Below are 20,386 nucleotides of genomic sequence, written 5' to 3' on the forward strand. Positions count from 1 at the left end.
GCTACGTTAGCAAGCCGGCTAAGAACATGTGCAGTAAATAAAACAACTTAGGAGCTGCATTTCTCTTTTGGTGTCCGGTTAACCGTGTCCCCACACCTCCAGCCCCAGCACCAACCTAGCAAATACCGGACCAGTCTGTCCACTGAACACACAGACCAAACTGCTATCGACCCGCCATCAAACTATCAGCAAGCATGTTGTCCATGTAACAGAGCGTTACTGGGATTAGTAACAGTGATGTAATGACTGAATTTCAAATTGTAATTGCTTACACTACTCCTTAATGAAAACGGTAACTAATTACTTTAACATGCTAGAGAGTAATGGCTAACTTCCCAACGCTGACCACTTTGGCATGTTGAGAAATCCCAAGCTTGACAGACTTGCTGTGCCCAGTTACAGTTACTGAACTATAATTTGACAATCGCTGTTTTGGGAGGGGTTCATTCATCCACAAGGATGGTTTTTAGTCCATACGTAAAGTAGAAAATTCTTCAAACAGCTTTTAATATTTGAGATCTTTGTTTTCCTTTTGTAAAATGAAGGGTTTTGTAGTAAAAAAGGTTTATATTCTTTCAAAAAAAAGCATAGATTTGGCTTCCGTCAGGTTATGAATTGGCACTTTTGAACAACTGCAGAGCAAGAAGTGATTGTATGCATTAAATGAGCCCTTGTAACGCCATCGTGTTACACTGTGGATTGACCTTAAGGTAACTTCTGAACTCAGAGCATGAATAGTCATAACACAACAGGAAGGTATTCTGTTGCTCTGGAAGGATGATTACAGAAAATGTTAGGTTTGCAGCTGCAGACTGATGGAGTCTGTGAGAACGTGGATTGGATTCCTTCAGTTTTCATCAGGACAGTGGACGCTTGTGAAGAAATGCTGATGATTTAAATCATAGCTGCCATTTGTTCCCAATTCCAACATGAATAAAACCTGAGCAGCTTTAATTCATTTTATAATTCATCTCCTCCCTTTAATTTTTTTTTCCTTAGAGGCTCCTCTGTAATTTATTTTCCATTCTCAATTTAGTGAAAGAAACAGAGCGAATATGGATGAGTTTCTCCTCTGTTTGAAAGACCAAACACAGCTTTCTGCTCCACTGTTGAACCAGGTTTGAGCTGTTCGATTTGTGGTTGTTTACATCATGCAAATATCAGATGCAGATAAACAAATTGTCTTCATTTGACAATGACATTTTCCTGATAACTGAATCAGAGTCCGACATGTCAAACAGGAATAAACAAGCACTTTATTTGAAAATGCATCTGGTTAGTTTGTTCAAAGTTTACACTCACTTCAATCTGAATCGTTCTCTAAAGGGGAAACTTCACTAATTTGCAGCATCTGAACAAATAGGGGTAAACGTATCGCAGCATATCTCTCGAGCATACTGTAACGCTGCGTTCGGTGAGGGTGACCTTCATGCCTTCATTGTGTTATGAACTCACCCTACAAGGCCATCAATCTTGCCAGACTCATTTAAATTAAAGGCAAAGTGGATGTTTTGTTGCCTTCTCAGGGGGCAAGATGAGATGAAAAACACCTTGGGTGGTATGGTGGTTGCAGGGATAAACTGTCAGGGGGAGAATTACAACAATTTCAGTGTCCTTGTCTTGGTGTCCTGAATGCACAACCCCGATCTGGATTCTGTTCAGCTCTCTCAGCTTTTTCATTCAGGACATCTAGCTGGCAAACGGCCACTTTAAGTGCTAGGACTCCAGGAAGATGGAGATGAGGTGATGGAGTTTGGCAGGTGAGCTGGAGACCGATGATGATTACATTAGTGTGGAAGACGAGGAGAAGTAAAACAGACGTGAAGGTGAAAAATAAGACAAAATATTTGCCTACAGCTAGTCACTAATGTTCTCTACAGCATGCGTCCAAGACGGAGTAAAGACAGAATAATGACTTCATTATATTCATCATCATCATCTTCTGTCTCAGCAGAAGTATTCTTGGCACAGATGTGGCTAAAGATAGCGGGTATATTTATATTTAGTTAATTTTTATGAAATTGTAATCTGGATAAATGTTGGATCAGTTGCATTTCTGTGAGAAGACAACAGCATCATGTGAGAGACATTTACTCCGAAGACTTCGACACAATTCATAACAGCATCCTGTCATAAGCTATCCCAGGTAGCAAAAACGTCTTGTCGCAACAGTGGCTGTCATCCAGCTTCCCAGGTTGTCAGATTTATAATGAATGAAGAGACAGCATTAGCCAAAGAGGGCCGGTTTGACTCCAAGAGACACTTTTGGCCCAAAGCTGCTGACTGGAGCTGATCTGAGTAAATACTGTGCCAAGTCCGAACTCCAAAACTTAGTTATAGTGCTGAAACAGTTGGCTGATGTACAATTGGAAATCCATGTTCATTTTTGAAACAATGGGTCACTGATTTTAAACAGATGCAGACAAAAGTGGCGACCATTGATTTTCCAGCTAAAACTGACTGGAAGATTTTTGCAAGCGAATTAAAGGACGAGTCCACAGTTTTTCAAGTGTGTCTTAAAACAACAGTCAGAAGCCCAAATGAACGCTGAAACCTGTTTTTCTTGCTGTAATCATTCCTCCTGTTCATACTGACCGCTAGAAGATCCCATCATAATGCACTTACAATGGAAGTGATGGAGGACAAAATCCACAGTCCTCCTTCTGTGCAAAAATGTATTTAAAAGTTTATCTGAAGCTAAAATGAAGCTTCAGCGTCCAAATGAGTCAAATCAAGTAGATATCTTTCAACGTTACAGTCTTTTTAGTGTCAAAGTTCCTCTTTTTGTTACTATACTTCCACCTGCAGCTCAACAGGGAAACACTGTCCGAGGAAACACAAAGAGGAGAATTTGATTCTAAAAAGACTGTAAATGTGTCAGATATCCACTTGATATGACTAACTCAGACTGCTGAAGCCTCATATAAGCTTCACATCAATTTTTAAATGACTGTGTGGACACACTGTGGATTTTAGCCTCCATCACTTACATTGAAAGCACATTTGAAGGATCTTTTAATATCCAGTATGAACAGAAGGAATGATTACAGCGAGGAAAACCTCTTTCACTGTTCATATGGACACCTGACTGCTGGTTTAAGACATACAGACTTGAAAAATTGTGAATCCGGCCTTTTACTTTGAGTTTTTCAGCTCATTTTAATAAGAGAACCCTGATGGCTACATGATGTCTAGCAGACTGAGACTAAAGCTGAATGTTGCAGGCAAAAAGTCAGAATCCTCATAACTTCATGTATGTTTCACTGTTACAAGATTAAAGACAAGTTTGTTTAATTAGTGTGTCATGGGGATTTTATGAAATAACGAGAAATGTTTTAGATATATCAAGGAAAAGTGGTACATAAAAAAAATTAATTTGATATTAAGCAATAAAAGGAAAATATGTAATACAAACATGAAAAATTCTCGGAAAAAAATGTAACAGATCTTGAGCTTCTAATTCTGAAAAGAAACTTTTTTTTTTTTTAGTCATTCTGGCAGCAATGTGCTACCAAAAAAACTTTCTTCACAGACTAGAAAAACTTCTTGAGTGTGTGTGTGAGATTGTCTCAGTGTCTGAACTGTCAGGTTCAGTTAAAGAGACACTAATCCACATGTGCAGTGGTTCACCGAACAAGAAGCCAACAAGAATGAGGTTAAAAACTTTTATGTTCTGGTTGAGCAACTTTAAGACGTGAGTGATTGATGATTTAGATTTTCGAACTCAGAGAACCAGTGCTGACGTAAATACTGCTGTTACTGAACCCTAAAGGAAAGTTAGTGAGAGGTTTCTACGCTCCAACAAGTAAAAACCTTCAAATGTCTAAACTCACAGGTGAGGCTCAATTAAGCTTATAGCTGAAATCCACCGGGCATGGCGTCACATTGGCGGGGAGAAGCAGGGTTTTCTACCTGCCACACAAACTCCGTCTCCATCACTGCCTGAATATTTAGCTTTGCTAAGTGATAATGCAGTTGGTTATGCAGTGTTTGGAAGCGTAGGCTATATTAACTGGTACGGAACAACAGCAGCATGAACACACATTGATTTCATTGATTTATTTTAATATGCAATGTAAAAAAATTCTCACTGCCTCTAGTACAATGTTTTCACACAGTTCAATGTAGGTTTTACCTGTTGCAGGGCTGCGTATCTGCACACAGAGAGAAAAAAAAAATAGACCAACTGTGCAAAAATAGAGATGAGTCGCGTGTTCCGTGTTCATGGTCGGTGTAGCAGCTTCAGTCGGTTATAATGGACGTGCAGACGTGTCATGCCGTGTCCGTGCCTGCTGTATTTTGGCCGCTAGTGTGGAGAGAACACTTTTCCAATTTGAGCAACAGCTGAACGCAGCAGAATCTACTGTGATATTAATCAAAGCTGTCTATCTACTCGCCAGTCCTCCAAACATACCGCCTCTCCCTCTGAGAAGTGAAGTAAAAGGATTTGTACCTTTTGAAAAAGGCACAATATTCCCAGAGGCTTCATTCTGCTGCTGCTGCTGCTGCTCATGCTGTGAGGCTTTTAGTAGCTTACAGACTGGCTGCGTGTTCAACAGATGTTATCAGCTTGTTTTAGTTGAAATCATCAGTAACACATTTGACAGACACGCTGTCTCGTAAGTGTTTGATTATATAAGCCTCTTGTCAGGCGGTTGAGTTAGAGTTTGGAGTCCTGGAAGGCACCGGGAGATGTTTAATCAGAAATTCATGACATATTTACAGATGAAGAGTGCTTCAAAAATTAAGGCAGTATGCGGAATAATTATATTTTTAGGAGCAGTCATTATGTTGTCTGTTTACTCAGAGCATTTAAAGGAAATCACAGAAAACAGGAGAACTGTGTCACATTAGGTTCTGTTTCCTGTCAATCAACCTCACACAGGAAGGACTGGAAATGATCGTTTAACAGCATCGCCTCACTCGCTGTGTCATATTTATTCCTCTTTGTTTATGGCGTCTTTTCTTGCTGTTCTGTTGTCATTCAAACACAGTTCTGTTCATAGTTAGACTACTTACTGTGTGTTTTAGAGTAAACAGTTGTTTTGCATATTGATTTGATTGTTTCAAGTTAATTTCTTCTGCTACTCCACGTGTTGGTGGGGTTTTTATTTATAAAAATTAATGGACAATTACATAACATCAAAACACTTTAAATGTTGGAAAACACTCCATGATTTCATTCTCAGCTAAATACTATACAACAAAACACTGTATTAATGATTAAAAAGTAGAAATTGCTGCACTCTAGTTACCTTAAAAGGTGTTCAAAGACGGCACAAATTGAAAAACTCAAAGGTTTTGTTGTACATACTGAAAAGGTGCAAACCTCCTGGCTGTATGTGACTGAAAAATCACTCACGTCTTTCATGGTGTCTTTTCTTGCTGTGGCAACACTTTATATGCTTTACAATGTGAGGTTTTATTTTTAAAACAACAAAAACAAGGAAGTCTTGAGTTATCTCTCTGTACAGCTGTTGGTCCAGCTCCACAATTTGATGTCAGAAACCTTCCTGTCTCTCCTTCTCTATTATGAGTTTCATCTTTCTATTCAATGCTGCTTGCAGCTCCTCCAGTTCTTTCTATAGGGCTTCCTGGATCTCATGCACCCAGTCCTCCACCTGTTTCCTCACATCCTTTTTTTTCCTCTGCAGCATTTGATGCAGCCCGAGTAGTTTCTTTTGGCTGATGACGCCTTTTCTCCTCTGATTTCTGGGAAGAGTGCCTTTGTAATTTCAACAGCTTCTGGGGTTTTCAGTCTGCTCCTGGACAACGAGCCCTTCTCTCTCGGGAGCTGCTAATTGAGGCCATCCAGCTTCCAGTTTCCCCATGGTGAGCTCAGTGGCAGTCATTTTCAGCCTTTCAGCAGGATGCTTACGGTTTCTTTCCTCCTCCAGTTATGGGCGTATATAGAGGTAGTTTTCTGGAGCTTTTTTCTTCAGATCTTTTATTCCCAGGAGCTATTTGTGACAAACTGTTTCAGCTGCTCATTTTGCAGCTGAAGGGCCTCGATGTTTTGGCAAAAGACTCAGATCTCACACTCACAGATCTCAAAGAGGTTGATGGTCAGCTTGTCAGTCCTGGAGTTCTCGACTTATCTAAACTCTTCGAAGGGAACATATTCTGCACATTTCCAGGTCCACATTTATATTCTGGGCCTCTGATGGAATATCTTTGCATGACTTTCTCCTTATTTATTTTATACTGGTCCTTTATGCAGCCCCTCAGTTCAGCTTCTGTCTGAAAAAGACTGTTTTAGCTCCTGTTTCTTTAAGGCCCCGCCTCCCGATGAGCCCACTCTGTTCTGATTGGTCAGCTTCAGGAAGCTACATAAACAAACAATAGTTATAGGATTTCCCTTCTTTTTCTTCTTTTTTTTTCCCAAATGGCAATTTCTCCAATCCGTCATGTTTGAGCCCGAATCAAAACCGAAATATGAGAGTGGACAACACCAACAACGTCCGCAACAAAGATTACAGAATGGTCGGACGTTTATGGACATGCACAACAAGATGAGGTCATCTCGATATGAAAATTACAAAAAAAAACAAAAAAAAAAACGTGCTCAGGGCAGCTGAAACCTGGGTTTTGTCTTACAGGGAGCATTATTACATACATTAAACCTCAAGTTTTAGAACTTTGATCATGTTTAACATTCATCATAACAGTGTATAAATGACAGAAAGTCACAAAAAGTAGAATATGTCCTATTTAATAAACAGTCACTAAAAATGCTCAACTCAGCCAAAGTCTCAGAGTCTTATTCAGGAGAAAACTGCCCAAGAAAGCATCATAAAAACATTACAGCAATGAATACAAAACATACAACATGAATAGAACATAATTAGTGTTCACAAAACCCATGAAAGCAATCTAACCTAATCTAAATGTTGCATGTTATGAGATTTATCTTTTATTAGATGTTCTGCTGACAACAAAAGACTTCAGTTTCAATGTATTTGATGGTGTCTGGCTGTATTTATACCTTCAGGATCTCTTGAATGTGTATGCAACATGATATAAGACCTTGCTAGAAAATCGGCTGAAAATCGCAGATTATTTTATAAAAATAGGAAAAATGATGTGTGTGTGATGTAGAACCATCCAGATCCTCTGATGATGCTCACATAACAACGTGACGATGAGAAACAAAGGCTGAGAATAAGGATACTGTGAACACAAAGCATCAGGGCTTGAGGAAGAGTTAGAGTTGGTATTCTGAGCCCTCAGAAAACGATCAAACTCATCAAAGATTTTTGAATGTTGCTGCCAACTTGGACAGTGTTCAGAGGCTGCCTTTAAAATCTGATTTAACTGATGAAACTGTTGGATTGCTTGCTGGAGAAATGAGGGGCCACAGAGGAGGTTTGGAGTGTTTTTCCATTTATATATATGTATTTCTCCATTTATTGTTGGCTGCTGTTTGAGTTAGTAACGCCTTCGCATTAGTGCTGGTAAAAACTGATACTTCAGATACTTGCGTTCAGTGCACAACTGGCACAAACTGCCTCCAGCCTCAGCTTGGCACTCTGAGTCTGACACAGACAAGAGCCTTCACCTTCTCCTCTCTACTCAGCTGTTATCTGTTACCAAATTAACTTCCTGCGATCGAGATGGAAAGTGAACAATGTTAAAAACTCACCCAATACTGTGTGACAGTATTAAGCTTGTTTTAAAGTCAAATTGAAATAAATAAGGTTGTGGTTTCTGTTTGCTACAGCATAAATATAATAGAAAGTTAGTTGTCTGTCTACATAGCTGGAGAAATTACTTTAATACAGCAAATTAAACGTTGCATAAAGCGTTGATGTGTCGTTCTATCATTAGCAGAGCAGACGGTCACACTGAGCCTGATTGCATCCTGCTACACAACACAAGAACCACTGACTCTGAACATTAGCTTTCCTGCTAAAGTCTCCTTCTTGTCTAACTTACAAACATGAACACATCTTGTCCTGCAGCTTAGCTTGTTGAACGAGCCACCAAACAAACATTAAGGGGGAAAAGTGCTCCGCTAACGTCAGTTAGCAGATAGCTAATTAGCTGCTCAGCTGCAGCTCATTAAAACAGCATGTAAACATACTTGCAAATGTCACTACAGACCCTTAAGATGCTGGTTTGGTTCTTAATCTTCCATCCCACTTCTAACAACACACTGTCCACCCATGACTTGTAGCTGCAGCAGTTTGTTTACATTGATGTTACACCAGCAATCAGCCTGCCAGCTGCTGTCAATCAAACATAGTTTGGTTCATAGCTAGACTACTTATTGTGTGTTTTAGAGTAAATAATTGTTTTGCATATTGATGTGATTGTCTCAATTCATTTCTTATATCTGCTACTCCAAGTGTTGGTGGATTTTTAAATACTATACAATTAAAAGACAAGTATGTAACGTCAAATAATTTAAATGTTGGAAAAACGCATCATTTCTTCCTCAGCTAAATACCTTGAAGGAAAAGTTTGATAAATTTAGTGATACATACTGAAAACGTGCAAACTTCCTGGTTCTGCATAACATAGAAATATGACAAAATGACAAAACTTTAAACAGTTTTTTCCCAAAATGCAATGTACAAGGGAAAGGAAGAGCAACTCGCTCTAAAAACTGTCCTGACTTGTGTGCATAAGTACTGTGATTGTAATTGTCCATTTGTAAAGTTTCAAACTGTTTTTGAGTGCACGGCAGTGTGGTGGCTGAAAAGATCCAGTGTGACACTAAATGGGGATTCTTCATCACGGCTGCATTGTTTTTGTTCCGTCCTCTGCACGGCTTCAAACCCCACCGAGAGCATTTCAGAAGCGGACCATTTTGCCAGCTCCATTTTTGTTGATTCAAATTTGTTGGCTCAGATTTTGTTGATTTTGTCATTTTGCCTTGTTTTTTGTGTTTCTACCAGAGGTAAGTAGGCTGTGTAGTTAAATGGTTTCTTTATTTGTCTGTTTTAATTGTGTTCATTGTTGATATATGATCGGGAGTCTGCACAGGGTGTTTTATATTGAAAATTGACCCATGCTGTTCCTGTGTCTGACATCCTGTCCAGCTCGATCTGCTCTGTGCAGCTTGAGGCGGCTTCTGTCAAAAATAAGGCTAGGTGAGTATTTTTCACGGAGCAGAGTGGAGTCATAAACATTGTCACAAGCCAGAACACGATGCAGTCGCGCTTGGTGGAATCAAGCCGTCAGTGCGACGACTGCAGCAGCAGCTGATGTACTTTCACTGCACAACAAGGTGTGAGAGTTGATGGAAACTCTGACTCAAGTTCAGCATGACCCCAGTATTTACACTTAAGTCAAAGATCAGGAAATTGGAAGCTGGATAAATGTTCTAATCTCTGAGAGTGAGGTGAGCTTCCTCTGAGGCTGGTTGGACCTCCATAAGAGAGAAAAAGTAATTGAAACCGTTTGTCCGTGACACATCACTAAATGTGTGACAGTTACAGCCTGTAACCTGACCTGCTGGAGAAGCAAAGCCATACAGAGACACCCTGGTCAGCCGTTATGTTCTGTCTTAGTAGTAAGCATGGCGTTGACATCCTGCATTATCATTACTCGAGATAATTTTCAGCAATTAGAAACAACGGTGCTGCTCAGATAGAAACAGATGAGCTGCCACCAGTGCTGTATTTATCCCATATCTGTGTAATTAGCGAGTAATCAGAAAAGGCAGCCTTACTGTGAGATGATTAACAGCACCGCATTGAGCTGTGGAGCAGCTTATTGTATGTACCTAACAGTTCTAACAACAGTTATGTGTGTCAATGTGTGAGTGCAGGTATAAAAGCTGAGTGATGTGCTGCTTTTCACAGGTTCTGGCAGTCAGATGAGGTTTTCATTTCAGGCCGAGAGATGTCAGAGGAAGCCAGCGTCTATTAATGGAGGAATCAAAGCGATGACGAGGACATGAGTCAGATCCAATCTTGCTTATAATATAACTGTGTTATCACCTCCTCCTCCTCCTCAGGAGCAGAGTGACAGCAGCAAATGGAGTTAAATTCAGAGCCTTTATTTCGCTCTCTGAACTTCTCACTGCTTGTCCAGCATTAGTCTTGCTGGTAATGTGTCTTACATCTTGAACTCTCCTGGGGACAAAACCAGCCTGAAAGAGTCTGAAATCCCAAATTCCCTCTCTATTTAGAGGACTTCTCCACTAAAAATTGCAGTAATACCAGTAATCACACTTGCAAGTCTTGATGGATATTCACATGTCAGGAGGTGGTAGGCAAATATGTACCATGTCTGAAAAATACCACTTAACCCACACTTGATGGGGGTGGACATATGATTTTCTGTCTCATTATGATGCTGGATGTTTAACATGATCAGAGTTTCAAAACTTTGGGTGAACTTATGTAGAAACGTTGCCTGTAAGACAAAGCCCAGGTCTCAGCTGCACTTTACCTTCTGCTGAGTCACTTTCTCTGCTGAAACAGACAGATGGATGTTTCTGATGTGTCAGGTATCAAAGAAAATAATTTCGATGGAGGTCAGCCATTTAAGTGGACACTACATGAGCTGATGTGTGTTTCAAAGTATTACCAACTTTCGAACAAATTGGTTTTCATTGAAGAATAGAAAGCAAAGCCAGCCTGAGAAGTGAAAAGACTCTTTTAATCTGTCACTCTAACTGCCTGTGTGAGTAGTTGATGATGGCAGCTGCCAGAGAAATCCTTCAGTAGACTTCAGATGGTCAAAACAATAGTGTGAGTAGCTGCTTGTTCCAGAGGTGTTTTTTCCCCAATTCTGTACTCTCATTTTAAATTTTTCTTTAAACGATATCCTCAATATCATTTAACACAGGAACATGGGACTCTCCTCGATAATGTAACAATCCTATAGGTTTATGTTCTGACCACAAGTTTCAATGATTTCAACTTTCTTTCTTAGAAATCACGTTTTGTCTGTCATTTTGGCGGACAGCTAAAATTACTTCCATAGAGTTGGGAAGTGGGAGGAACTATTTTGGAAACCCCTTACTAAAGTGGGAGTAAAAATCCCATTCATTCTTACATGACTCACAGTTTGACCTCTTCGATGGCTCGGACCGGCATGAAACTCTCCCGATCAAATCATCAGTACAAAAGAAGAACAACTGTTAGAAAATATCTGGTTCTTTGATAAAAAAAAGTCAAAGTTACAACCACAAAGGTGCATTTTAGCAAGAAACATCCAAACACAGAGTTTAAAATTCTGTAACCTGCACCGCTAACAACGGCGGAAGCTTAAAATTACATTGTTGAGAAAACTGATCTTATGATCTGCAACGTAAATCAGTTCACTTTTCAATTTTGGTTCAATTTGGATGAATTCAGTGTTGCATCTTGTTTACAACTTCAATGATGAAGCGTTTTGAATTCATTACTGCTCAGATTTGCATCTCCGACTGGTTTCTTCTCAATAGCATCGGCAGCCGATGGGTAACAAAGTTGAAATAATAGAAACCAGTGGTCATAATATAGACCTTTAAGATTGTTACATTATCCAGGAGAGTCCAGTTTTTTGATGTTAAGTGATATTGAGGATATCGTTTATAGAAAAATTGAAATGGGAGTCAGGAATGGGGAAAAACACTTGCGGTACCAGCGGCCCTTCCCAATTTGCAACTCTTTAGAATTAAACAATCTCCTCAATGTTACTGAACATAGAAACTCAGGACTATCCTGGATGACCACCATGTTCAATAATTTCAACTTAATTTCTGAGAAATGACGGCAAATGGCTCCAAATACTACAATACCCATGAGCCTCAGCTGCTATTATGGAGAAGAAGCTAGTCAGGGGTAGGATTGGATGTTTTTTGCCAAAAGGTCTCTTGGGAGTCATAGTTAATCTCTAACTTCTTTTTATGCCCACAGTCCCTCACTTTTTATCAAAGAGCCAGATTTTTCAAACACAGTTGTTCATCTTTTGTCCTGATGATGCAACCAGGAGAGTTTCATGTCAATCCAAGCTGTGGAAGAGAGAGGACTGTGAGTCACATGAGAAAAATCAATGGGATTTTTACCCATGGTGACTCCTTTTGTATTATAACTCTATACTGCACGTTTTTAATATAGTTTTTATAAGAAAGGCATATCACATGACAGCATATTGCTTTTTTAAAAATCATTTTGTGGCCACAAATGTCAGATGACATGCCAATAATATTAAAAGAACTTTGATTTAAAGTTGAATTTACAATTACAAAAGAAGCAAATCCTCACAAATGACATGCTGGAGTTGTGGAATGTTTAAACAATAAACCATCAAAATACTAGATATTTATCTGTTGATCAACTAGTTGTTGCAGCTTTATAAAGAACCAATTTGTCATTTTCAAACATTGTGGGAGAAACTTAATGGAGCATAAAAACTGAACGCTGCTTCTCCAGGTTTAGTGTTGACTCTGGGGACAGAAAGCAGACCTGTCCCAGACCACCTAGGAGGTCTGGATGGTTCATAACATAGCAGCAGATCAGAAATGTATTTTGGCCCTAAACCATTCAGTGCTTTATAAACCAACAGCAGTATTTTAAAATCAATTCTTTAACAGACAGGAAGCTAGTGTAAAGATCTGAGAACTGGTGTTATATGATCCACTTTCTTGGTCTTAGTGAGGACTTGAGCAGCAGCGTCTGAATCAGCTGCAGCTGTCTGATCAATATCTTAGGGAGACCTGTGAAGACAGCGTTACAGTAGTCAAGTCTACTGAAGATAAATGCATGGACAAGTTTTCCTTTAGTCCTTTAATTCTTGAAATATTCTTTAGGTGATGGTAGGCCGACTTTGTAATTGTCTTAATTAAAATGGCTGTTGAAATTCAGGTCTGAGTCCATGACTACACCAAGATTTCTGGCTTGGTTTGTGGTTTTTAATTATCAATTGAAGCTGAGCATTGACTTTTTTTTTTTTTTGTTCTTCCTTGGCTCCAAAAGCAATTACTTCAGTTTTATCTTTGTTTAATTAGAGAAAATTCTGGCACATCCAATCATTGATTTGTTCAATGCACTTACTCAGTGCTTGTATTGGACCATAGTCCCCTTGTGATACGGTTATGTAAATTTGTGTGTCGTCTGCATAACTGTGGTAACATATTTTACCACAGTCCATGATCTGAGCTAGTGGGAGCATGTAGATGTTGAACAGAAGAGGCCCCAGAATGGAGCCTTGGGGAACTCTGCCTGTCATTTTTGTCTGCTCAGATGCGTAATTACCTATAGACACAAAGTAGTCCCTGTCCTTTAAATAAGATTCAAACCAGTCTAGTACTGTGCCAGAAAGTCCCACCCAGTTTTCCAGTCTGTCTAGTAATATGTTGTGGTCAACTGTCAAATGCGGCACTGAGATCCAGTAAGACTAATACTGAAATTCGGCCACTATCTGTGTTTAAGTGTATGTCATTGAAGACCTCAACAAGAGCCGTCTCAGTGCTGTGGTGTGGTCGAAATCCTGACTGGAAGACATCAAAATGGTTGTTTAGACCTAAGAAGTTGTTCAGCTTTCTCAATGATTTTACTTAAAAACGGGAGGCTTGATATGGGCCTATAGTTGCTCATTAGTGAAGTGTCTAGATTGTTCTTTTTTAAGAGTGGCTTGATGACTGATTTTCAGGGCCTGTGGGAAGAAACCTGAGAGAAGATGGATAGAAGTTCAGGGGCTACTGACACAGGAGGGTTTGTTAGCCTGTCGACTGTAGCAAATAAGGTGTTGTCAGAGAAGAAGAACCGCCTTGCATTTCAAATTATAAATGCAGAGTCTCTCTTTATAGATGTCATAATGGACCTGGAGATTTGTTTTTCACCACCTGCGTTCAGCCTTTCGACACTCTTTTTTCTATTCTGACCTTCATGGCATTTCTCCATGGAGATCTTTTCTTACCATAGAGACCTTCACCTTAGTGGGTGCAATGGCATCAATAACATTTGTAATTTTAGAACTGAAATTATCTACAAGCTGAGTAACTGAGACCCAAGAGAGGGCAGGTGTGGAAGAGAAAGCCTGAGTAAATATTTCACTGGTGTTTTCAGTGATATACCGTTTTGTGATTACCTCTGTTTGAACATTTGTGTGCACAGAGATAGCACTCTCAAAGAAAACACAGGAATGATCAGAGAGAGCAACGTCAGCCACCACAACCTTAGAAATGTTCAGACCCTTAGAGATGAGATTAAGTCCAGAGTGTGCCCCTTGTTGTGAGTGGGCTCCGTCACATGTTGAGTCAGTTCATAGTAATCAAGAACAAAATGTTGGTGTTAACATCACCAACAATAACTACACAGTCAAAGTTAATACAGATAATAGACAGCAGTTCAGTAAAATCATCAAAAAAGGTTTCACAGTATTTAGGTGGCCTGTAGATATTTAAAAGTATAGCTCGAGAGGAGGAATTCAACTGAAGAGCTACAAATTCAAAAGAATCAAAATTTCCACAAGACATCTGTTTGCATTGGAGGGAATCATTAAACAATATGGCAACTCCACCTCCTTTCTTATGCACTCCAACTTCACTCATGAAAAGAAGTTGAGAAAGGTTGATTTACCTACAGTATCAGTATCATACTGAATATCAGAGATTATACAGCAGAGTACTGACAGCTATTTCTGTTATACTGCAGTAATGGAATTTGCCAGTTAACAGCTTAATTTAAATTCGCCTGTATTCAAAATGTGACACAAGCATGAACGTTTTCACGCTTTCTCTTATCTTAATTGTCAAGACACATTTGGGCTTCAATTTTAAATTAGAAAATATTTTTAACCATCGAGCGAGTCTTTAAATGAAACCTGACACGATTCAATTTTCACTTTAATTAAAACATGTGTGCATCACTTCTGTAGATCTTGATGTGTAGAAATCGATATTTACAGTTTGCATAATTCATTCTGTATGATGTGACTCATCCATACAACAGAATGGGGACACACTTGAACATATATTTCCCTGCAGAGTCGACACAGAACTGAACAATGTGCTGGACTTTCTCGTCCCTCGGGGGAAACAGCTTTGCAGGGCTGATAACGAGACATGTTTGGTGAACCTGGAAGGCAAATTTAAAAACATAATGACAGTATGAGAAAGTGATTGGTGGGCTAAAACACCCTACTACAGTTCAAAGTGTCAGCACATCCATAATGCTGATAAAGTGCAGGTCTACAGTATAGTGTGCTCAGTCTTGTGAAGTCAGTATTTATAAAGGCATAGATGATGACAGGTGACCTGAGGTCTGTAGATAAGGTCACCAGTAACATGATTTGTGTCTAACCAGACTTTCATTATTTCCTCTCAGTCTGGTTTTCTGTCTTTTCTCAGAATCCAGCAAACAGTTTCCTCCAGTGTAATGATGAAGCTTAAGAGGACGCCAGGTGGTCATCGTCATCATCTTCAACTTCACACTTGAAAACTGGATCACATCATCTGGATCTGTATATTTTCTGCATGTTATGTGGGACCAGATGCATAAAACTATCTATAAATACACAGTGTCACTCGGTTTCTATAGTAAGATTTATATTGTGTACATGTTGCTCCACGTTGTACATCTCAGTTAGAGCTGAAGGTTCAGCGTTTATCAAACTTCTAAGACGGACACTTAGAAATGCTCTCAAGGATCAACTTCACATTTATCTAGTGTCTTCCTCCTACTTAAAGCCAAGTGTAAACGTCTCAAGTGATCACATGATTGAATCCTCACAGTTTATTCAGTGGTTTCTATTAATTTTATTTGTGTGAATGTTTTAAATCTGAAGGAATAATGAAAAACAATCTCATATTTACAATGTTTAGATACATAAATAAGGATGAAATAACAGGAAATTGTGTGAAATGGAAACTAAATGCTGCTGTTGGTAAAGATACATCAGACAAATCATAATTAGGAGAATTTAGTTTCACACTGACGAGTGCAGACAGTGAAGATGATCAGAAAGTGATTGATAATCAAATCAATGCAGATTTATTCCTGTTGTTTGTTTAATAAATATAAATAAAGTGCTGTAACATACAGTCAAATGCTCAAATACAAATAATAAATGACTCTGTTCTTAATGACGCTGCTTCAGTAACGTATTATCGATCATGATCAATAATATTTAGTCCAATCAGACAGAAAATAGTTTCTGCATTGCAGTCATCAAGGATCTACTCTCTCACTACTCCACCACAGCTCTCTGAGATGTGATCAGAATCAGAAACAGGTTTATTGCAAAATAGGTTTCGCTCACACAAGGAATTTGCCCTGCTGCAGAACAATCAAAAATAGAGAAGAAGAAGAGAAAATAGAACTACTGAAAAAGTCAGGTGATCATAAATAATATAAACATTTTACAATAAAAAATAAGTAAAAAATGTATTCAAAGAGAAAAGAGCTGCTACAGCTTAAAAAATATAGAGGACATTGACTGGGAGTGTGCAATTAATTAACTTATTGAAAAAGAGCAGATAAGAATATTGATAGAGAAATGGACTGATAAGGAGTATCGATAAAATCCTAACGATATCCGTTCCTAATTATGATAATGCAGCCAATACACATAATTCACAAGGATTGGAACAACAAACACGAAGAAAGTTGCATGTCTCTGCTCATCCCAGTATTAAGGTAAACCTGTTTTTAATTCAGATTGTACTGTATTGCGTTACATATTGTATGCTGTGAGATGACTTTTGGTGTTTTGCAATAGAAGAGGCTCTCCTATTGACTGTGTCCTGCCAGTGTGGCTTCCATGAAAAAAAAACACAGTGAAGACCACTATTCTAGCAGCTCCCAGCTGCTCCATTAAAGACAAGATGAGAGGACTCAGCAATGAAGTGAGCAGACTTCAATCCACTGTAAATGTAAACCTGAGTGCAGGCGTCGGTGCACTCAGTGTTTTCCATTAATGGAATATCCTGTCCTGTCATTATGGATAGTGTTCTCTCATAACAATGTAGGTCATATTTTAGATGTAACCTAATCAAAACCGCAGGAAATGAAGCGCATACCTGCCTCTGTCCTGTGTAATGCACCTCTGCTGCAGCTGGAGGAAATACTGTAGATAAAAACAGAAAATAGCAATCAGTAAATAAATAACTGTACTGTAAATTGACATTGTTAGATCGAGACAACAGACCCCAAAGGTTATCTCAAACGTATTGTCTATTATAGCACCCAAGTTCTTTAAAACTCCATAAGTCTTATAAATCAGTAAGAAAGTGTCTGGACCTGAATTCATTTGGACATGAGCAGATTAAAGCTCAGTGATAGCCGGACCATTTGATGATGTGAAATTGGTCAAATTTTAAAATTCGCTATGTGCAGATGAGCTTATCTGATCTCAGTTAAAAAGCCTGCAGCGGCTGAGTTTTCTTGTTCCTGGCAGAACAGAGCGCTGCATCAGTCAGCAGCAGATGAAAACTTCTCTCACCAGAAAAAAAGGACACAGCTGACCCAACTTTTACAAATGCTTCCCAACTTCCAACACAGAGCGCTTCTGTTTTCAGACTGGATCAGTATCGACTCACCGTGCCGCTCTCTGCCTCACTCACATTATCCGGTCTGGGCCCGGATTGGTTAAGCAACGTCTCCCAGAACACAGAATGTCCGCAGGATAATAACCGTGGCATTTGAGTCGAGGTTGAGGACGATAGCGGAGAGCGGCCGTGTCGAGTCCTTGATGAGGAAGAGGAACGAGAAATCGATAATGTGACCAAGTGGTCTGATGAATTCTGAGGAGGGTGATGCCGTCGTGTCAGGTCTTACTGATTCTAATGAAGAGAGGTTGTGCATATTAACAAAACTGCACAGCAAACTCTCTGCTGTTCATGGGAACCCAAAATCTGTCGCATAGTTGGTGTTAAAACAGTGTTAAAAGGACGGGTTCACAGTTTTTCAAGACTGTCTTAAAACAACAGTCAGGTGTCCATATGAACAGTGAAAGAGGTTTTCCTCGCTGTAATCATTCCTCCTGTTCATACTGGATATTAAAAGATCCTTCAAATGTGCTTTCAATGTAAGTGATGGAAGCTCGTAATTTAGCACCACCGCTGTTACATTACGAACGCTGCTGCTAAAATTTCAGATAATCATTAATATCAAGGAGCTACTAATGATTTTCACTCGCACACTGTGCAACACCCTACGTTATTGTGGATTTTCTTTAGTCATCCTCCCTCTCTTCGTTCCTCAAAGGACATCTACATGAAAGGTACAAGGAGTAGCGTAGCTCCGTTAAGGAATAAGGCAGTGCGTTCTCATTTTAGTGTCAATCTCAGCCGCTGTTTAACAGAGAACGGAGAGATGTCTGGCTGATGAGTCTCTGTCTTGAGTTTTTTTATATGTCCCCCACATATGACAACGCAGTCAACCTAGGGGAAACACTGCAGTGTGTCCACACAGTCATTTAAAAGTAGATGTGAAGCTTATATGAGGCTTCAGCAGTCTGAGTTAGTCATATCAAGTGGATATCTGACACATTTACAGTCTTTTTAGCATCAAATTCCCTCTTTGTGTTTCCTCGGACAGTGTTTCCCTGTTGAGCTGCAGGTGGAAGTATAGTAACAAAAAGAGGAACTTTGGCACTAAAAAGACTGTAACGTTGAAAGATATCTACTCGATTTGACTCATTTGGACGCTGAAGCTTCATATTAGCTTCAGATAAACTTTTCAATACATTTTTGCACAGAGGGAGGACTGTGGATTTTGTCCTCCATCACTTCCATTGTAAGTGCATTATGAGGGTGTGGTGGAGGCTGACTTCCTTTGAGCAAACAGATGTGCCAGTGAATGTACAAAGACAACATTTATGTCTGTAAGAGACAGTGCAAAATGTATTTTAAGGTGTTTAGAGGGAGGGAGGAGAGGCTGCCGTCTCAGCCGTTAGGTCTACAAGAATTATCCACATTTCAAGCTATGTGGCTAATTAGGCTAACTTTTTAGGCTACATACAGTCAGCTTTCCTTTTAGTTTGTTCATAACATCTTAACCAGCGCAGTAGTTGTGTAAAACATACTGGTGGTGGATTGGAGACTGCAGACCAAACAGTTGAAAATATCACTTTTCTGCATGTTAATGCTTGTTGAACAGGTGTTTAGATAAAGTACTCTCAGTGGATTATTACTGCAAGGTTTAATCTCACTTACACTAAAGAGTGTAGTTGTCATTAACTTGAGTAAGACGTTATCTCTCTCCTCAGTGCAGCCTCTCTGCTCTCCTGTCAGCTGTGTGTGTGTGTGTGTGTGTGTGTGTGTGTGTGTGTGTGTGTGTGTGTGTGTGTGTGGTGGAGCTCAGCTGTCAGTCAAACACCGACGCAGATAGCAGAGGCTGCAGCGCGACCATAAATTACACTAAAACCATATTTGCTGCTCTGCTAATCTCACTGCCTCGTTTCTTCGAGTACCGATAAAGAACTGACCTTAAAAAAAAAGACAGTTTCGGGGGGCATCGGTGCTCACAGAGGAAGAGAATTTCTGTCTTTAGAGCTTCTTGATCTGCTCAGCACCGTTGTTTTGAGCAGAAGTGAACCCAAACCAAAGATCGGCTTTCTCTTCTTGTTTCATGCAATCGTGACTTTATTGCTCACACTTACGTCACATAAAGAATTTTCCAGTTACAAGCTGCAGAACATATTTTGTATTTAACTTGTGTAGAAAAATGTCAAATACACAAAATGATCATCTACAAAATACTGTTAAAGTAAGCTAAGGTTGTGTAATTATGTGTTTTTCTTGATCGACATACTGGGGACTATCAATTGGATGTTTCATAATAACACAGGTGGGACAAATGGCACAAATAACAGCAGCAGCTTTATAATTAGAGTAATAATTATAACCAGAGTACAAACATGACGCAGGTCTCTGTTGGGTGATTCAGAAAGGAAACTTTACTCTCTCTTCTGTGTGTGTGTTTCAACAGAAAGTCTGAGATGTGTGTGTGTGTGTGTTGCAGAAGTGTCCTCTCTCTGTAATTACGTATTCAACATGCAGCTGGTGCAGCGGGGTCTCAGCCCGCTGATGGACCTCTGATGAAAGCAATTCAAATAATGATCGCTGCTTCACATAACGTATGAGTCTAAAAGAAGGAATAAGAGAAAATCGTCTCTCCCTGCTTCCCCTCTTCCTCGAACACTACTCCCGACCTGTTGCGTCACATCAAAGTGACCCTGAATCTGTTCTGAAATATAAAGTGACAAGTGAGCAGTGGCAGATGCTCCGTTTTTAAATTGAAAACGCTGTGACACGAGCTGCAAGGTCAAGAGCCCTACAAGCAGCGCCGCATGTTTAAGTTTTGTTGTGGCGAGATGTTGCTCAATCTGTCCTCGTCTGTGAAATCTCAGTTTTTTGATAGATGAACATGTTTATGGCCCCCAGTAAGAACGTCCCAATAATGGTTTTTTTGACTCAGATCCCAATCTCAGTAAAGCTCATCAA

General features: G+C 39.5%; 2 long non-coding RNA genes across 2 annotated transcripts; one reads left to right on the forward strand and one right to left on the reverse strand.

Annotated features, from left to right (window-relative positions):
• The first annotated feature begins 3,456 nt into the window (after positions 1–3,456).
• LOC137183557 (uncharacterized) lies at positions 3,457–15,455 on the forward strand. The gene is made up of 2 exons (XR_010928492.1): positions 3,457–5,832; positions 15,297–15,455. It is a non-coding gene; the product is annotated as an uncharacterized lncRNA (long non-coding RNA).
• LOC137183555 (uncharacterized) lies at positions 14,773–18,200 on the reverse strand. The gene is made up of 3 exons (XR_010928491.1): positions 17,480–18,200; positions 16,961–17,007; positions 14,773–15,017 (listed from the first exon to the last, which is right to left on the reverse strand). It is a non-coding gene; the product is annotated as an uncharacterized lncRNA (long non-coding RNA).
• Positions 18,201–20,386: the final 2,186 nt, after the last annotated feature.

The sequence above is a fragment of the Thunnus thynnus genome, chromosome 5, assembly GCF_963924715.1.
Source record: "Thunnus thynnus chromosome 5, fThuThy2.1, whole genome shotgun sequence".
Lineage (NCBI taxonomy): Eukaryota > Metazoa > Chordata > Actinopteri > Scombriformes > Scombridae > Thunnus > Thunnus thynnus.